We start from the raw sequence: 17,781 nt of genomic DNA, 5'->3' as shown, positions 1-17,781 counted from the left end.
GCACTGCAGATCCAGGGAAGCAATCTACAGGGGGAGATGCTCTGCAGAGACAAGGAAGCACTCTACAGGGGGAGATGCTCTGCAGAGCCAGGGAAGCACTCTACAGGGGGAGATGCTCTGCAGAGCCAGGGAAGCACTCTACAGGGGGAGATGCTCTGCAGAGCCAAGGAAGCAATCTACGGGGGAGATGCTCTGCAGAGCCAGGGAAGCACTCTACAGGGGGAGATGCACTGCAGAGCCAGGGAAGCACTCTACAGGGGGAGATGCTCTGCAGAGACAAGGAAGCACTCTACAGGGGGAGATGCTCTGTAGAGCCAGGGAAGCACTCTACAGGGGGAGATGCTCTGCAGAGCCAAGGAAGCAATCTACGGGGGAGATGCTCTGCAGAGCCAGGGAAGCACTCTACAGGGGGAGATGCACTGCAGAGCCAGGGAAGCACTCTACAGGGGGAGATGCTCTGCAGAGCCAAGGAAGCACTCTACAGGGGGAGATGCTCTGCAGAGCCAGGGAAGCACTCTACAGGGGGAGATGCTCTGCAGAGCCAGGGAAGCACTCTACAGGGGGAGATGCACTGCAGAGCCAGGGAAGCACTCTACAGGGGGAGATGCTCTGCAGAGCCAGGGAAGCACTCTACAGGGGGAGATGCACTGCAGAGCCAAGGAAGCAATCTACAGGGGGAGATGCTCTGCAGAGCCAGGGAAGCACTCTACAGGGGGAGATGCTCTGCAGAGCCAAGGAAGCACTCTACAGGGGGAGATGCTCTGCAGAGACAAGGAAGCACTCTACAGGGGGAGATGCACTGCAGATCCAGGGAAGCACTCTACAGGGGGAGATGCTCTGCAGAAACAAGGAAGCACTCTACAGGGGGAGATGCTCTGCAGAGCCAGGGAAGCACTCTACAGGGGGAGATGCTCTGCAGAGCCAAGGAAGCAATCTACGGGGGAGATGCTCTGCAGAGCCAGGGAAGCACTCTACAGGGGGAGATGCACTGCAGAGCCAGGGAAGCACTCTACAGGGGGAGATGCTCTGCAGAGACAAGCAAGCACTCTACAGGGGGAGATGCTCTGCAGAGCCAGGGAAGCACTCTACAGGGGGAGATGCTCTGCAGAGCCAAGGAAGCAATCTACGGGGGAGATGCTCTGCAGAGCCAGGGAAGCACTCTACAGGGGGAGATGCACTGCAGAGCCAGGGAAGCACTCTACAGGGGGAGATGCTCTGCAGAACCAAGGAAGCACTCTACAGGGGGAGATGCTCTGCAGAGCCAGGGAAGCACTCTACAGGGGGAGATGCTCTGCAGAGCCAGGGAAGCACTCTACAGGGGGAGATGCACTGCAGAGCCAGGGAAGCACTCTACAGGGGGAGATGCTCTGCAGAGCCAAGGAAGCACTCTACAGGGGGAGATGCTCTGCAGAGCCAGGGAAGCACTCTACAGGGGGAGATGCTCTGCAGAGCCAGGGAAGTACTCTACAGGGGGAGATGCTCTGCAGAGACAAGCAAGCACTCTACAGGGGGAGATGCACTGCAGAGCCAAGGAAGCACTCTACAGGGGGAGATGCTCTGCAGAGACAAGCAAGCACTCTACAGGGGGAGATGCTCTGCAGAACCAGGGAAGCACTCTAAAGGGGGAGATGCACTGCAGAGCCAAGGAAGCACTCTACAGGGGGAGATGCTATGCAGAGCCAAGGAAGCACTCTACAGGGGGAGATGCTCTGCAGAGCCAGGGAAGAACTCTAAAGGGGGAGATGCTCTGCAGAGCCAGGGAAGCACTCTAAAGGGGGAGATGCACTGCAGAGCCAAGGAAGCACTCTACAGGGGGAGATGCTCTGCAGAGCCAAGGAAGCACTCTACAGGGGGAGATGCTCTGCAGAGCCAGGGAAGCACTCTACAGGGGGAGATGCTCTGCAGAGACAAGGAAGCACTCTACAGGGGGAGATGCTCTGCAGAGCCAGGGAAGCACTCTACAGGGGGAGATGCACTGCAGAGCCAGGGAAGCACTCTACAGGGGGAGATGCACTGCAGAGCCAGGGAAGCACTCTACAGGGGGAGATGCTCTGCAGAGACAAGCAAGTACACTACAGGGGGAGATGCTCTGCAGAGACAAGGAAGCACTCTACAGGGGGAGATGCTCTGCAGAGCCAGGGAAGCACTCTACAGGGGGAGATGCACTGCAGAGCCAGGGAAGCACTCTACAGGGGGAGATGCACTGCAGAGCCAGGGAAGCACTCTACAGGGGGAGATGCTCTGCAGAGACAAGCAAGCACTCTACAGGGGGAGATGTTCTGCAGAGAAAAGCAAGCACTCTACAGGGTGAGATGCTCTGCAGAGTCAGGGAAGCACTCTACAGGGGGAGATGCTCTGCAGAGCCAGGGAAGCACTCTACAGGGGGAGATGCTCTGCAGAGCCAAGGAAGCACTCTACAGGGGGAGATGCTCTGCAGAGACAAGGAAGTAATCTACAGGGGGAGATGCTCTGCAGAGCCAGGGAAGCACTCTACAGGGGGAGATGCTCTGCAGAGTCAGGGAAGCACTCTACAGGGGGAGATGCACTGCAGAGCCAAGGAAGCACTCTACAGGGGGAGATGCACTGCAGAGCCAAGGAAGCACTCTACAGGGGGAGATGCTCTGCAGAGCCAGGGAAGCAATCTACGGGGGAGATGCTCTGCAGAGCCAAGGAAGCACTCTACAGGGGGAGATGCTCTGCAGAGCCAGGGAAGCAATCTACGGGGGAGATGCTCTGCAGAGCCAAGGAAGCAATCTACGGGGGAGATGCTCTGCAGAGACAAGGAAGCACTCTACAGGGGGAGATGCACTGCAGAGCCAGGGAAGCACTCTACAGGGGGAGATGCTCTGCAGAGACAAGGAAGCACTCTACAGGGGGAGATGCTCTGCAGAGCCAGGGAAGCACTCTACAGGGGGAGATACACTGCAGAGCCAAGGAAGCAATCTACAGGGGGAGATGCTCTGCAGAGCAAGGGAAGCACTCTACAGGGGGAGATGCTCTGCAGAGCCAAGGAACCACTCTACAGGGGGAGATGCTCTGCAGAGACAAGGAAGCACTCTACAGGGGGAGATGCACTGCAGATCCAGGGAAGCACTCTACAGGGGGAGATGCTCTGCAGAGACAAGGAAGCACTCTACAGGGGGAGATGCTCTGCAGAGCCAGGGAAGCACTCTACAGGGGGAGATGCTCTGCAGAGCCAAGGAAGCAATCTACGGGGGAGATGCTCTGCTGAGCCAGGGAAGCACTCTACAGGGGGAGATGCACTGCAGAGCCAGGGAAGCACTCTACAGGGGGAGATGCTCTGCAGAGACAAGCAAGCACTCTACAGGGGGAGATGCTCTGCAGAGACAAGCAAGCACTCTACAGGGGGAGATGCTCTGCAGAGACAAGGAAGCACTCTACAGGGGGAGATGCTCTGCAGAGCCAGGGAAGCACTCTACAGGGGGAGATGCACTGCAGAGCCAAGGAAGCACTCTACAGGGGGAGATGCTCTGCAGAGCCAGGGAAGCACTCTACAGGGGGAGATGCTCTGCAGAGCCAAGGAAGCACTCTACAGGGGGAGATGCTCTGCAGAGACAAGGAAGCACTCTACAGGGTGAGATGCTCTGCAGAGCCAGGGAAGCACTCTACAGGGGGAGATGCTCTGCAGAGCCAGGGAAGCACTCTACAGGGGGAGATGCTCTGCAGAGCCAAGGAAGCACTCTACAGGGGGAGATGCTCTGCAGAGACAAGGAAGTACTCTACAGGGGGAGATGCTCTGCAGAGCCAGGGAAGCACTCTACAGGGGGAGATGCTCTGCAGAGTCAGGGAAGCACTCTACAGGGGGAGATGCACTGCAGAGCCAAGGAAGCACTCTACAGGGGGAGATGCACTGCAGAGCCAAGGAAGCACTCTACAGGGGGAGATGCTCTGCAGAGCCAGGGAAGCAATCTACGGGGGAGATGCTCTGCAGAGCCAAGGAAGCACTCTACAGGGGGAGATGCTCTGCAGAGCCAGGGAAGCAATCTATGGGGGAGATGCTCTGCAGAGCCAAGGAAGCAATCTACGGGGGACATGCTCTGCAGAGACAAGGAAGCACTCTACAGGGGGAGATGCACTGCAGAGCCAGGGAAGCACTCTATAGGGGGAGATGCTCTGCAGAGACAAGGAAGCACTCTACAGGGGGAGATGCTCTGCAGAGCCAGGGAAGCACTCTACAGGGGGAGATGCACTGCAGAGCCAAGGTAGCAATCTACAGGGTGAGATGCTCTGCAGAGCCAGGGAAGCACTCTACAGGGGGAGATGCTCTGCAGAGCCAAGGAAGCACTCTACAGGGGGAGATGCTCTGCAGAGCCAAGGAAGCACTCTACAGGGGGAGATGCTCTGCAGAGACAAGCAAGCACTCTACAGGGGGAGATGCTCTGCAGAGCCAGGGAAGCACTCTAAAGGGGGAGATGCACTGCAGAGCCAAGGAAGCACTCTACAGGGGGAGATGCTCTGCAGAGACAAGGAAGCACTCTACAGGGGGAGATGCTCTGCAGAGACAAGGAAGTACTCTACAGGGGGTGATGCTCTGCAGAGCCAGGGAAGCACTCTACAGGGGGAGATGCTCTGCAGAGACAAGGAAGCACTCTACAGGGGGAGATGCTCTGCAGAGCCAGGGATGCACTCTACAGGGGGAGATGCTCTGCAGAGCCAGGGAAGCACTCTACAGGGGGAGATGCTCTGCAGAGCCAAGGAAGCACTCTACAGGGGGAGATGCTCTGCAGAGACAAGGAAGTACTCTACAGGGGGAGATGCTCTGCAGAGACAGGGAAGCACTCTACAGGGGGAGATGCTCTGCAGAGTCAGGGAAGCACTCTACAGGGGGAGATGCACTGCAGAGCCAAGGAAGCACTCTACAGGGGGAGATGCACTGCAGAGCCAAGGAAGCACTCTACAGGGGGAGATGCTCTGCAGAGCCAGGGAAGCAATCTACGGGGGAGATGCTCTGCAGAGCCAAGGAAGCACTCTACAGGGGGAGATGCTCTGCAGAGCCAGGGAAGCAATCTACGGGGGGAGATGCTCTGCAGAGCCAAGGAAGCACTCTACAGGGGGAGATGCTCTGCAGAGACAAGCAAGCACTCTACAGGGGGAGATGCTCTGCAGAGCCAGGGAAGTACTCTACAGGGGGAGATGCTCTGCAGAGACAAGCAAGCACTCTACAGGGGGAGATGCACTGCAGAGCCAAGGAAGCACTCTACAGGGGGAGATGCTCTGCAGAACCAGGGAAGCACTCTAAAGGGGGAGATGCACTGCAGAGCCAAGGAAGCACTCTACAGGGGGAGATACTATGCAGAGCCAAGGAAGCACTCTACAGGGGGAGATGCTCTGCAGAGCCAGGGAAGCACTCTAAAGGGGAGATGCTCTGCAGAGCCAGGGAAGCACTCTAAAGGGGGAGATGCACTGCAGAGCCAAGGAAGCACTCTACAGGGGGAGATGCTCTGCAGAGCCAAGGAAGCACTCTACAGGGGGAGATGCTCTGCAGAGCCAGGGAAGCACTCTACAGGGGGAGATGCTCTGCAGAGACAAGGAAGCACTCTACAGGGGGAGATGCTCTGCAGAGCCAGGGAAGCACTCTACAGGGGGAGATGCACTGCAGAGCCAGGGAAGCACTCTACAGGGGGAGATGCACTGCAGAGCCAGGGAAGCACTCTACAGGGGGAGATGCTCTGCAGAGACAAGCAAGTACACTACAGGGGGAGATGCTCTGCAGAGACAAGGAAGCACTCTACAGGGGGAGATGCTCTGCAGAGCCAGGGAAGCACTCTACAGGGGGAGATGCACTGCAGAGCCAGGGAAGCACTCTACAGGGGGAGATGCACTGCAGAGCCAGGGAAGCACTCTACAGGGGGAGATGCTGTGCAGAGACAAGCAAGCACTCTACAGGGGGAGATTTTCTGCAGAGAAAAGCAAGCACTCTACAGGGTGAGATGCTCTGCAGAGCCAGGGAAGCACTCTACAGGGGGAGATGCTCTGCAGAGCCAGGGAAGCACTCTACAGGGGGAGATGCTCTGCAGAGCCAAGGAAGCACTCTACAGGGGGAGATGCTCTGCAGAGACAAGGAAGTACTCTACAGGGGGAGATGCTCTGCAGAGCCAGGGAAGCACTCTACAGGGGGAGATGCTCTGCAGAGTCAGGGAAGCACTCTACAGGGGGAGATGCACTGCAGAGCCAAGGAAGCACTCTACAGGGGGAGATGCACTGCAGAGCCAAGGAAGCACTCTACAGGGGGAGATGCTCTGCAGAGCCAGGGAAGCAATCTACGGGGGAGATGCTCTGCAGAGCCAAGGAAGCACTCTACAGGGGGAGATGCTCTGCAGAGCCAGGGAAGCAATCTACGGGGGAGATGCTCTGCAGAGCCAAGGAAGCAATCTACGGGGGAGATGCTCTGCAGAGACAAGGAAGCACTCTACAGGGGGAGATGCACTGCAGAGCCAGGGAAGCACTCTACAGGGGGAGATGCTCTGCAGAGACAAGGAAGCACTCTACAGGGGGAGATGCTCTGCAGAGCCAGGGAAGCACTCTACAGGGGGAGATGCACTGCAGAGCCAAGGAAGCAATCTACAGGGGGAGATGCTCTGCAGAGCCAGGGAAGCACTCTACAGGGGGAGATGCTCTGCAGAGCCAAGGAAGCACTCTACAGGGGGAGATGCTCTGCAGAGACAAGGAAGCACTCTACAGGGGGAGATGCACTGCAGATCCAGGGAAGCACTCTACAGGGGGAGTTGCTCTGCAGAGACAAGGAAGCACTCTACAGGGGGAGATGCTCTGCAGAGCCAGGGAAGCACTCTACAGGGGGAGATGCTCTGCAGAGCCAAGGAAGCAATCTACGGGGGAGATGCTCTGCTGAGCCAGGGAAGCACTCTACAGGGGGAGATGCACTGCAGAGCCAGGGAAGCACTCTACAGGGGGAGATGCTCTGCAGAGACAAGCAAGCACTCTACAGGGGGAGATGCTCTGCAGAGACAAGCAAGCACTCTACAGGGGGAGATGCTCTGCAGAGACAAGGAAGCACTCTACAGGGGGAGATGCTCTGCAGAGCCAGGGAAGCACTCTACAGGGGGAGATGCACTCCAGAGCCAAGGAAGCACTCTACAGGGGGAGATGCTCTGCAGAGCCAGGGAAGCACTCTACAGGGGGAGATGCTCTGCAGAGCCAAGGAAGCACTCTACAGGGGGGGATGCTCTGCAGAGACAAGGAAGCACTCTACAGGGTGAGATGCTCTGCAGAGCCAGGGAAGCACTCTACAGGGGGAGATGATCTGCAGAGCCAGGGAAGCACTCTACAGGGGGAGATGCTCTGCAGAGCCAAGGAAGCACTCTACAGGGGGAGATGCTCTGCAGAGACAAGGAAGAACTCTACAGGGGGAGATGCTCTGCAGAGCCAGGGAAGCACTCTACAGGGGGAGATGCTCTGCAGAGTCAGGGAAGCACTCTACAGGGGGAGATGCACTGCAGAGCCAAGGAAGCACTCTACAGGGGGAGATGCACTGCAGAGCCAAGGAAGCACTCTACAGGGGGAGATGCTCTGCAGAGCCAGGGAAGCAATCTACGGGGGAGATGCTCTGCAGAGCCAAGGAAGCACTCTACAGGGGGAGATGCTCTGCAGAGCCAGGGAAGCAATCTATGGGGGAGATGCTCTGCAGAGCCAAGGAAGCAATCTACGGGGGACATGCTCTGCAGAGACAAGGAAGCACTCTACAGGGGGAGATGCACTGCAGAGCCAGGGAAGCACTCTACAGGGGGAGATGCTCTGCAGAGACAAGGAAGCACTCTACAGGGGGAGATGCTCTGCAGAGCCAGGGAAGCACTCTACAGGGGGAGATGCACTGCAGAGCCAAGGAAGCAATCGACAGGGGGAGATGCTCTGCAGAGCCAGGGAAGCACTCTACAGGGGGAGATGCTCTGCAGAGCCAAGGAAGCACTCTACAGGGGGAGATGCTCTGCAGAGCCAAGGAAGCACTCTACAGGGGGAGATGCTCTGCAGAGACAAGCAAGCACTCTACAGGGGGAGATGCTCTGCAGAGCCAGGGAAGCACTCTAAAGGGGGAGATGCACTGCAGAGCCAAGGAAGCACTCTATAGGGGGAGATGCTCTGCAGAGACAAGGAAGCACTCTACAGGGGGAGATGCTCTGCAGAGACAAGGAAGTACTCTACAGGGGGAGATGCTCTGCAGAGCCAGGGAAGCACTCTACAGGGGGAGATGCTCTGCAGAGACAAGAAAGCACTCTACAGGGGGAGATGCTCTGCAGAGCCAGGGAAGCACTCTACAGGGGGAGATGCTCTGCAGAGCCAGGGAAGCACTCTACAGGGGGAGATGCTCTGCAGAGCCAAGGAAGCACTCTACAGGGGGAGATGCTCTGCAGAGACAAGGAAGTACTCTACAGGGGGAGATGCTCTGCAGAGACAGGGAAGCACTCTACAGGGGGATATGCTCTGCAGAGTCAGGGAAGCACTCTACAGGGGGAGATGCACTGCAGAGCCAAGGAAGCACTCTACAGGGGGAGATGCACTGCAGAGCCAAGGAAGCACTCTACAGGGGGAGATGCTCTGCAGAGCCAGGGAAGCAATCTACGGGGGAGATGCTCTGCAGAGCCAAGGAAGCACTATACATGGGGAGATGCTCTGCAGAGCCAGGGAAGCAATCTACGGGGGAGATGCTCTGCAGAGCCAAGGAAGCAATCTACGGGGGAGATGCTCTGCAGAGACAAGGAAGCACTCTACAGGGGGAGATGCACTGCAGAGCCAGGGAAGCACTCTACAGGGGGAGATGCACTGCAGAGCCAAGGAAGCACTCTACAGGGGGAGATGCACTGCAGAGCCAAGGAAGCACTCTACAGGGGGTGATACTCTGCAGAGCCAAGGAAGCACTCTACAGGGGGAGATGCACTGCAGAGCCAAGGAAGCACTCTACAGGGGGAGATGCTCTGCAGAGCCAGGGAAGCAATCTACGGGGGAGATGCTCTGCAGAGCCAGGGAAGCACTCTACAGGGGGAGATGCTCTGCAGAGCCAAGGAAGCACTCTACAGGGGGAGATGCTCTACAGAGCCAGGGAAGCACTCTACAGGGGGTGTCGCTCTGAAGAGCCAGGGAAGCACTCTACAGGGGGAGATGCTCTGCAGAGCCAAGGAAGCACTCTACAGGGGGAGATGCTCTGCAGAGCCAAGGAAGCACTCTACAGGGGGAGATGCTCTGCAGAGCCAAGGAAGCGCTCTACAGGGGGAGATGCTCTGCAGAGCCAAGGAAGCACTCTACAGGGGAGATGCTCTGCAGAGCCAGGGAAGCACTCTACAGGGGGGTAAACTCTGCAGAGCCATGGAAGCACTCTACAGGGGTGACGCTCTGCAGAGCCAGGGAAGCACTAAACAGGGGAGATGCTCTGCAGAGCCAGGGAAGCACTCTACAGAGGATGATGCTCTGCAGAGCCAGGGAAGCACTCTACAGGGGGGTAAGCTCTGCAGAGCCATGGAAGCACTCTACAGGGGGTGATGCTCTGCAGAGCCAGGGAAGCACTCTACAGGGGGAGATGCTCTGCAGAGCCAGGGAAGCACTCTACAGGGGGAGATGCTCTGCAGAGCCAAGGAAGCACTCTACAGGGGGAGATGCTCTGCAGAGCCAAGGAAGCACTCTACAGGGGGAGATGCTCTGCAGAGCCAGAGAAGCACTCTACAGGGGGAGATGCTCTGCAGAGCCAAGGAAGCACTCTACAGGGTGAGATGCTCTGCAGAGCCAGGGAAGCACTCTACAGGGGGAGATGCTCTGCAGAGCCAGGGAAGCACTCTACAGGGGGAGATGCTCTGCAGAGCCAAGGAAGCACTCTACAGGGGGAGATGCTCTGCAGAGACAAGGAAATACTCTACAGGGGGAGATGCTCTGCAGAGTCAGGGAAGCAATCTACGGGGGAGATGCTCTGCAGAGCCAAGGAAACACTCTACAGGGGGAGATGCTCTGCAGAGCCAAGGAAGCACTCTACAGGGGGAGATGCTCTGCAGAGCCAAGGAAGCACTCTACAGGGGGAGATGCTCTGCAGAGCCAAGGAAGCACTCTACAGGGGGAGATGCTCTGCAGAGCCAGGGAAGCACTCTACAGGAGGAGATGCTCTGCAGAGCCAGGGAAGCACTCTACAGGGGAGATGCTCTGCAGAGCCAGGGAAGCACTCTACAGGGGGAGATGCACTGCAGAGCCAGGGAAGCACTCTACAGGGGGAGATGCTCTGCAGAGCCAAGGAAGCACTCTACAGGGGAAGATGCTCTGCAGAGCCAGGGAAGCACTCTACAGGGGGAGATGCTCTGCAGAGCCAGGGAAGCACTCTACAGGGGGAGATGCACTGCAGAGCCAGGGAAGCACTCTACAGGGGGAGATGCTCTGCAGAGCCAAGGAAGCACTCTACAGGGGGAGATGCTCTGCAGAGCCAGGGAAGCACTCTACAGGGGGCGATGCTCTGCAGAGCCAGGGAAGTACTCTACAGGGGGAGATGCTCTGCAGAGACAAGCAAGCACTCTATAGGGGGAGATGCTCTGCAGAGACAAGGAAGCACTCTACAGGGGGAGATGCTCTGCAGAGACAAGGAAGTACTCTACAGGGGGAGATGCTCTGCAGAGCCAGGGAAGCACTCTACAGGGGGAGATGCTCTGCAGAGACAAGAAAGCACTCTACAGGGGGAGATGCTCTGCAGAGCCAGGGAAGCACTCTACAGGGGGAGATGCTCTGCAGAGCCAGGGAAGCACTCTACAGGGGGAGATGCTCTGCAGAGCCAAGGAAGCACTCTACAGGGGGAGATGCTCTGCAGAGACAAGGAAGTACTCTACAGGGGGAGATGCTCTGCAGAGACAGGGAAGCACTCTACAGGGGGATATGCTCTGCAGAGTCAGGGAAGCACTCTACAGGGGGAGATGCACTGCAGAGCCAAGGAAGCACTCTACAGGGGGAGATGCACTGCAGAGCCAAGGAAGCACTCTACAGGGGGAGATGCTCTGCAGAGCCAGGGAAGCAATCTACGGGGGAGATGCTCTGCAGAGCCAAGGAAGCACTATACATGGGGAGATGCTCTGCAGAGCCAGGGAAGCAATCTACGGGGGAGATGCTCTGCAGAGCCAAGGAAGCAATCTACGGGGGAGATGCTCTGCAGAGACAAGGAAGCACTCTACAGGGGGAGATGCACTGCAGAGCCAGGGAAGCACTCTACAGGGGGAGATGCACTGCAGAGCCAAGGAAGCACTCTACAGGGGGAGATGCACTGCAGAGCCAAGGAAGCACTCTACAGGGGGTGATACTCTGCAGAGCCAAGGAAGCACTCTACAGGGGGAGATGCACTGCAGAGCCAAGGAAGCACTCTACAGGGGGAGATGCTCTGCAGAGCCAGGGAAGCAATCTACGGGGGAGATGCTCTGCAGAGCCAGGGAAGCACTCTACAGGGGGAGATGCTCTGCAGAGCCAAGGAAGCACTCTACAGGGGGAGATGCTCTACAGAGCCAGGGAAGCACTCTACAGGGGGTGTCGCTCTGAAGAGCCAGGGAAGCACTCTACAGGGGGAGATGCTCTGCAGAGCCAAGGAAGCACTCTACAGGGGGAGATGCTCTGCAGAGCCAAGGAAGCACTCTACAGGGGGAGATGCTCTGCAGAGCCAAGGAAGCGCTCTACAGGGGGAGATGCTCTGCAGAGCCAAGGAAGCACTCTACAGGGGAGATGCTCTGCAGAGCCAGGGAAGCACTCTACAGGGGGGTAAACTCTGCAGAGCCATGGAAGCACTCTACAGGGGTGACGCTCTGCAGAGCCAGGGAAGCACTAAACAGGGGAGATGCTCTGCAGAGCCAGGGAAGCACTCTACAGAGGATGATGCTCTGCAGAGCCAGGGAAGCACTCTACAGGGGGGTAAGCTCTGCAGAGCCATGGAAGCACTCTACAGGGGGTGATGCTCTGCAGAGCCAGGGAAGCACTCTACAGGGGGAGATGCTCTGCAGAGCCAGGGAAGCACTCTACAGGGGGAGATGCTCTGCAGAGCCAAGGAAGCACTCTACAGGGGGAGATGCTCTGCAGAGCCAAGGAAGCACTCTACAGGGGGAGATGCTCTGCAGAGCCAGAGAAGCACTCTACAGGGGGAGATGCTCTGCAGAGCCAAGGAAGCACTCTACAGGGTGAGATGCTCTGCAGAGCCAGGGAAGCACTCTACAGGGGGAGATGCTCTGCAGAGCCAGGGAAGCACTCTACAGGGGGAGATGCTCTGCAGAGCCAAGGAAGCACTCTACAGGGGGAGATGCTCTGCAGAGACAAGGAAATACTCTACAGGGGGAGATGCTCTGCAGAGTCAGGGAAGCAATCTACGGGGGAGATGCTCTGCAGAGCCAAGGAAACACTCTACAGGGGGAGATGCTCTGCAGAGCCAAGGAAGCACTCTACAGGGGGAGATGCTCTGCAGAGCCAAGGAAGCACTCTACAGGGGGAGATGCTCTGCAGAGCCAAGGAAGCACTCTACAGGGGGAGATGCTCTGCAGAGCCAGGGAAGCACTCTACAGGAGGAGATGCTCTGCAGAGCCAGGGAAGCACTCTACAGGGGAGATGCTCTGCAGAGCCAGGGAAGCACTCTACAGGGGGAGATGCACTGCAGAGCCAGGGAAGCACTCTACAGGGGGAGATGCTCTGCAGAGCCAAGGAAGCACTCTACAGGGGAAGATGCTCTGCAGAGCCAGGGAAGCACTCTACAGGGGGAGATGCTCTGCAGAGCCAGGGAAGCACTCTACAGGGGGAGATGCACTGCAGAGCCAGGGAAGCACTCTACAGGGGGAGATGCTCTGCAGAGCCAAGGAAGCACTCTACAGGGGGAGATGCTCTGCAGAGCCAGGGAAGCACTCTACAGGGGGCGATGCTCTGCAGAGCCAGGGAAGTACTCTACAGGGGGAGATGCTCTGCAGAGACAAGCAAGCACTCTACAGGGGGAGATGCACTGCAGAGCCAAGGAAGCACTCTACAGGGGGAGATGCTCTGCAGAGACAAGCAAGCACTCTACAGGGGGAGATGCTCTGCAGAACCAGGGAAGCACTCTAAAGGGGGAGATGCACTGCAGAGCCAAGGAAGCACTCTACAGGGGGAGATGCTATGCAGAGCCAAGGAAGCACTCTACAGGGGGAGATGCTCTGCAGAGCCAGGGAAGCACTCTAAAGGGGGAGATGCTCTGCAGAGCCAGGGAAGAACTCTAAAGGGGGAGATGCACTGCAGAGCCAAGGAAGCACTCTACAGGGGGAGATGCTCTGCAGAGCCAGGGAAGCACTCTACAGAGGGAGATGCTCTGCAGAGCCAAGGAAGCACTCTACAGGGGGAGATGCACTGCAGAGCCAAGGAAGCACTCTACAGGGGGAGATGCTCTGCAGAGCCAAGGAAGCACTCTACAGGGGGAGATGCTCTGCAGAGCCAGGGAAGCACTCTACAGGGGGAGATGCTCTGCAGAGACAAGGAAGCACTCTACAGGGGGAGATGCTCTGTAGAGCCAGGGAAGCACTCTACAGGGGGAGATGCACTGCAGAGCCAGGGAAGCACTCTACAGGGGGAGATGCACTGCAGAGCCAGGGAAGCACTCTACAGGGGGAGATGCTCTGCAGAGACAAGCAAGCACTCTACAGGGGGAGATGTTCTGCAGAGAAAAGCAAGCACTCTACAGGGGGAGATGCTCTGCAGAGCCAGGGAAGCACTCTACAGGGGGAGATGCTCTGCAGAGCCAGGGAAGCACTCTACAGGGGGAGATGCTCTGCAGAGCCAAGGAAGCACTCTACAGGGGGAGATGCTCTGCAGAGACAAGGAAGTACTCTACAGGGGGAGATGCTCTGCAGAGCCAGGGAAGCACTCTACAGGGGGAGATGCTCTGCAGAGTCAGGGAAGCACTCTACAGGGGGAGATGCACTGCAGAGCCAAGGAAGCACTCTACAGGGGGAGATGCACTGCAGAGCCAAGGAAGCACTCTACAGGGGGAGATGCTCTGCAGAGCCAGGGAAGCAATCTACGGGGGAGATGCTCTGCAGAGCCAAGGAAGCACTCTACAGGGGGAGATGCTCTGCAGAGCCAGGGAAGCAATCTACGGGGGAGATGCTCTGCAGAGCCAAGGAAGCAATCTACGGGGGAGATGCTCTGCAGAGACAAGGAAGCACTCTACAGGGGGAGATGCACTGCAGAGCCAGGGAAGCACTCTACAGGGGGAGATGCTCTGCAGAGACAATGAAGCACTCTACAGGGGGAGATGCTCTGCAGAGCCAGTGAAGCACTCTACAGGGGGAGATGCACTGCAGAGCCAAGGAAGCAATCTACAGGGGGAGATGCTCTGCAGAGCCAGGGAAGCACTCTACAGGGGGAGATGCTCTGCAGAGCCAAGGAAGCACTCTACAGGGGGAGATGCTCTGCAGAGACAAGGAAGCACTCTACAGGGGGAGATGCACTGCAGATCCAGGGAAGCACTCTACAGGGGGAGATGCTCTGCAGAGACAAGGAAGTACTCTACAGGGGGAGATGCTCTGCAGAGCCAGGGAAGCACTCTACAGGGGGAGATGCTCTGCAGAGTCAGGGAAGCACTCTACAGGGGGAGATGCACTGCAGAGCCAAGGAAGCACTCTACAGGGGGAGATGCACTGCAGAGCCAAGGAAGCACTCTACAGGGGGAGATGCTCTGCAGAGCCAGGGAAGCAATCTACGGGGGAGATGCTCTGCAGAGCCAAGGAAGCACTCTACAGGGGGAGATGCTCTGCAGAGCCAGGGAAGCAATCTATGGGGGAGATGCTCTGCAGAGCCAAGGAAGCAATCTACGGGGGACATGCTCTGCAGAGACAAGGAAGCACTCTACAGGGGGAGATGCACTGCAGAGCCAGGGAAGCACTCTATAGGGGGAGATGCTCTGCAGAGACAAGGAAGCACTCTACAGGGGGAGATGCTCTGCAGAGCCAGGGAAGCACTCTACAGGGGGAGATGCACTGCAGAGCCAAGGAAGCAATCTACAGGGGGAGATGCTCTGCAGAGCCAGGGAAGCACTCTACAGGGGGAGATGCTCTGCAGAGCCAAGGAAGCACTCTACAGGGGGAGATGCTCTGCAGAGCCAAGGAAGCACTCTACAGGGGGAGATGCTCTGCAGAGACAAGCAAGCACTCTACAGGGGGAGATGCTCTGCAGAGCCAGGGAAGCACTCTAAAGGGGGAGATGCACTGCAGAGCCAAGGAAGCACTCTACAGGGGGAGATGCTCTGCAGAGACAAGGAAGCACTCTACAGGGGGAGATGCTCTGCAGAGACAAGGAAGTACTCTACAGGGGGTGATGCTCTGCAGAGCCAGGGAAGCACTCTACAGGGGGAGATGCTCTGCAGAGACAAGGAAGCACTCTACAGGGGGAGATGCTCTGCAGAGCCAGGGAAACACTCTACAGGGGGAGATGCACTGCAGAGCCAGGGAAGCACTCTACAGGGGGAGATGCACTGCAGAGCCAAGGAAGCACTCTACAGGGGGAGATGCTATGCAGAGCCAAGGAAGCACTCTACAGGGGGAGATGCTCTGCAGAGCCAGGGAAGCACTCTAAAGGGGGAGATGCTCTGCAGAGCCAGGGAAGAACTCTAAAGGGGGAGATGCACTGCAGAGCCAAGGAAGCACTCTACAGGGGGAGATGCTCTGCAGAGCCAGGGAAGCACTCTACAGAGGGAGATGCTCTGCAGAGCCAAGGAAGCACTCTACAGGGGGAGATGCACTGCAGAGCCAAGGAAGCACTCTACAGGGGGAGATGCTCTGCAGAGCCAAGGAAGCACTCTACAGGGGGAGATGCTCTGCAGAGCCAGGGAAGCACTCTACAGGGGGAGATGCTCTGCAGAGACAAGGAAGCACTCTACAGGGGGAGATGCTCTGTAGAGCCAGGGAAGCACTCTACAGGGGGAGATGCACTGCAGAGCCAGGGAAGCACTCTACAGGGGGAGATGCACTGCAGAGCCAGGGAAGCACTCTACAGGGGGAGATGCTCTGCAGAGACAAGCAAGCACTCTACAGGGGGAGATGTTCTGCAGAGAAAAGCAAGCACTCTACAGGGGGAGATGCTCTGCAGAGCCAGGGAAGCACTCTACAGGGGGAGATGCTCTGCAGAGCCAGGGAAGCACTCTACAGGGGGAGATGCTCTGCAGAGCCAAGGAAGCACTCTACAGGGGGAGATGCTCTGCAGAGACAAGGAAGTACTCTACAGGGGGAGATGCTCTGCAGAGCCAGGGAAGCACTCTACAGGGGGAGATGCTCTGCAGAGTCAGGGAAGCACTCTACAGGGGGAGATGCACTGCAGAGCCAAGGAAGCACTCTACAGGGGGAGATGCACTGCAGAGCCAAGGAAGCACTCTACAGGGGGAGATGCTCTGCAGAGCCAGGGAAGCAATCTACGGGGGAGATGCTCTGCAGAGCCAAGGAAGCACTCTACAGGGGGAGATGCTCTGCAGAGCCAGGGAAGCAATCTACGGGGGAGATGCTCTGCAGAGCCAAGGAAGCAATCTACGGGGGAGATGCTCTGCAGAGACAAGGAAGCACTCTACAGGGGGAGATGCACTGCAGAGCCAGGGAAGCACTCTACAGGGGGAGATGCTCTGCAGAGACAATGAAGCACTCTACAGGGGGAGATGCTCTGCAGAGCCAGTGAAGCACTCTACAGGGGGAGATGCACTGCAGAGCCAAGGAAGCAATCTACAGGGGGAGATGCTCTGCAGAGCCAGGGAAGCACTCTACAGGGGGAGATGCTCTGCAGAGCCAAGGAAGCACTCTACAGGGGGAGATGCTCTGCAGAGACAAGGAAGCACTCTACAGGGGGAGATGCACTGCAGATCCAGGGAAGCACTCTACAGGGGGAGATGCTCTGCAGAGACAAGGAAGTACTCTACAGGGGGAGATGCTCTGCAGAGCCAGGGAAGCACTCTACAGGGGGAGATGCTCTGCAGAGTCAGGGAAGCACTCTACAGGGGGAGATGCACTGCAGAGCCAAGGAAGCACTCTACAGGGGGAGATGCACTGCAGAGCCAAGGAAGCACTCTACAGGGGGAGATGCTCTGCAGAGCCAGGGAAGCAATCTACGGGGGAGATGCTCTGCAGAGCCAAGGAAGCACTCTACAGGGGGAGATGCTCTGCAGAGCCAGGGAAGCAATCTATGGGGGAGATGCTCTGCAGAGCCAAGGAAGCAATCTACGGGGGACATGCTCTGCAGAGACAAGGAAGCACTCTACAGGGGGAGATGCACTGCAGAGCCAGGGAAGCACTCTATAGGGGGAGATGCTCTGCAGAGACAAGGAAGCACTCTACAGGGGGAGATGCTCTGCAGAGCCAGGGAAGCACTCTACAGGGGGAGATGCACTGCAGAGCCAAGGAAGTAATCTACAGGGGGAGATGCTCTGCAGAGCCAGGGAAGCACTCTACAGGGGGAGATGCTCTGCAGAGCCAAGGAAGCACTCTACAGGGGGAGATGCTCTGCAGAGCCAAGGAAGCACTCTACAGGGGGAGATGCTCTGCAGAGACAAGCAAGCACTCTACAGGGGGAGATGCTCTGCAGAGCCAGGGAAGCACTCTAAAGGGGGAGATGCACTGCAGAGCCAAGGAAGCACTCTACAGGGGGAGATGCTCTGCAGAGACAAGGAAGCACTCTACAGGGGGAGATGCTCTGCAGAGACAAGGAAGTACTCTACAGGGGGTGATGCTCTGCAGAGCCAGGGAAGCACTCTACAGGGGGAGATGCTCTGCAGAGACAAGGAAGCACTCTACAGGGGGAGATGCTCTGCAG

This window comes from Ranitomeya imitator, chromosome 4 (assembly GCF_032444005.1).
Source record: "Ranitomeya imitator isolate aRanImi1 chromosome 4, aRanImi1.pri, whole genome shotgun sequence".
Classification (NCBI taxonomy): domain Eukaryota; kingdom Metazoa; phylum Chordata; class Amphibia; order Anura; family Dendrobatidae; genus Ranitomeya; species Ranitomeya imitator.
The sequence above is the reverse complement of the archived record's forward strand: the minus strand, read 5'-3'. Positions refer to the sequence as shown.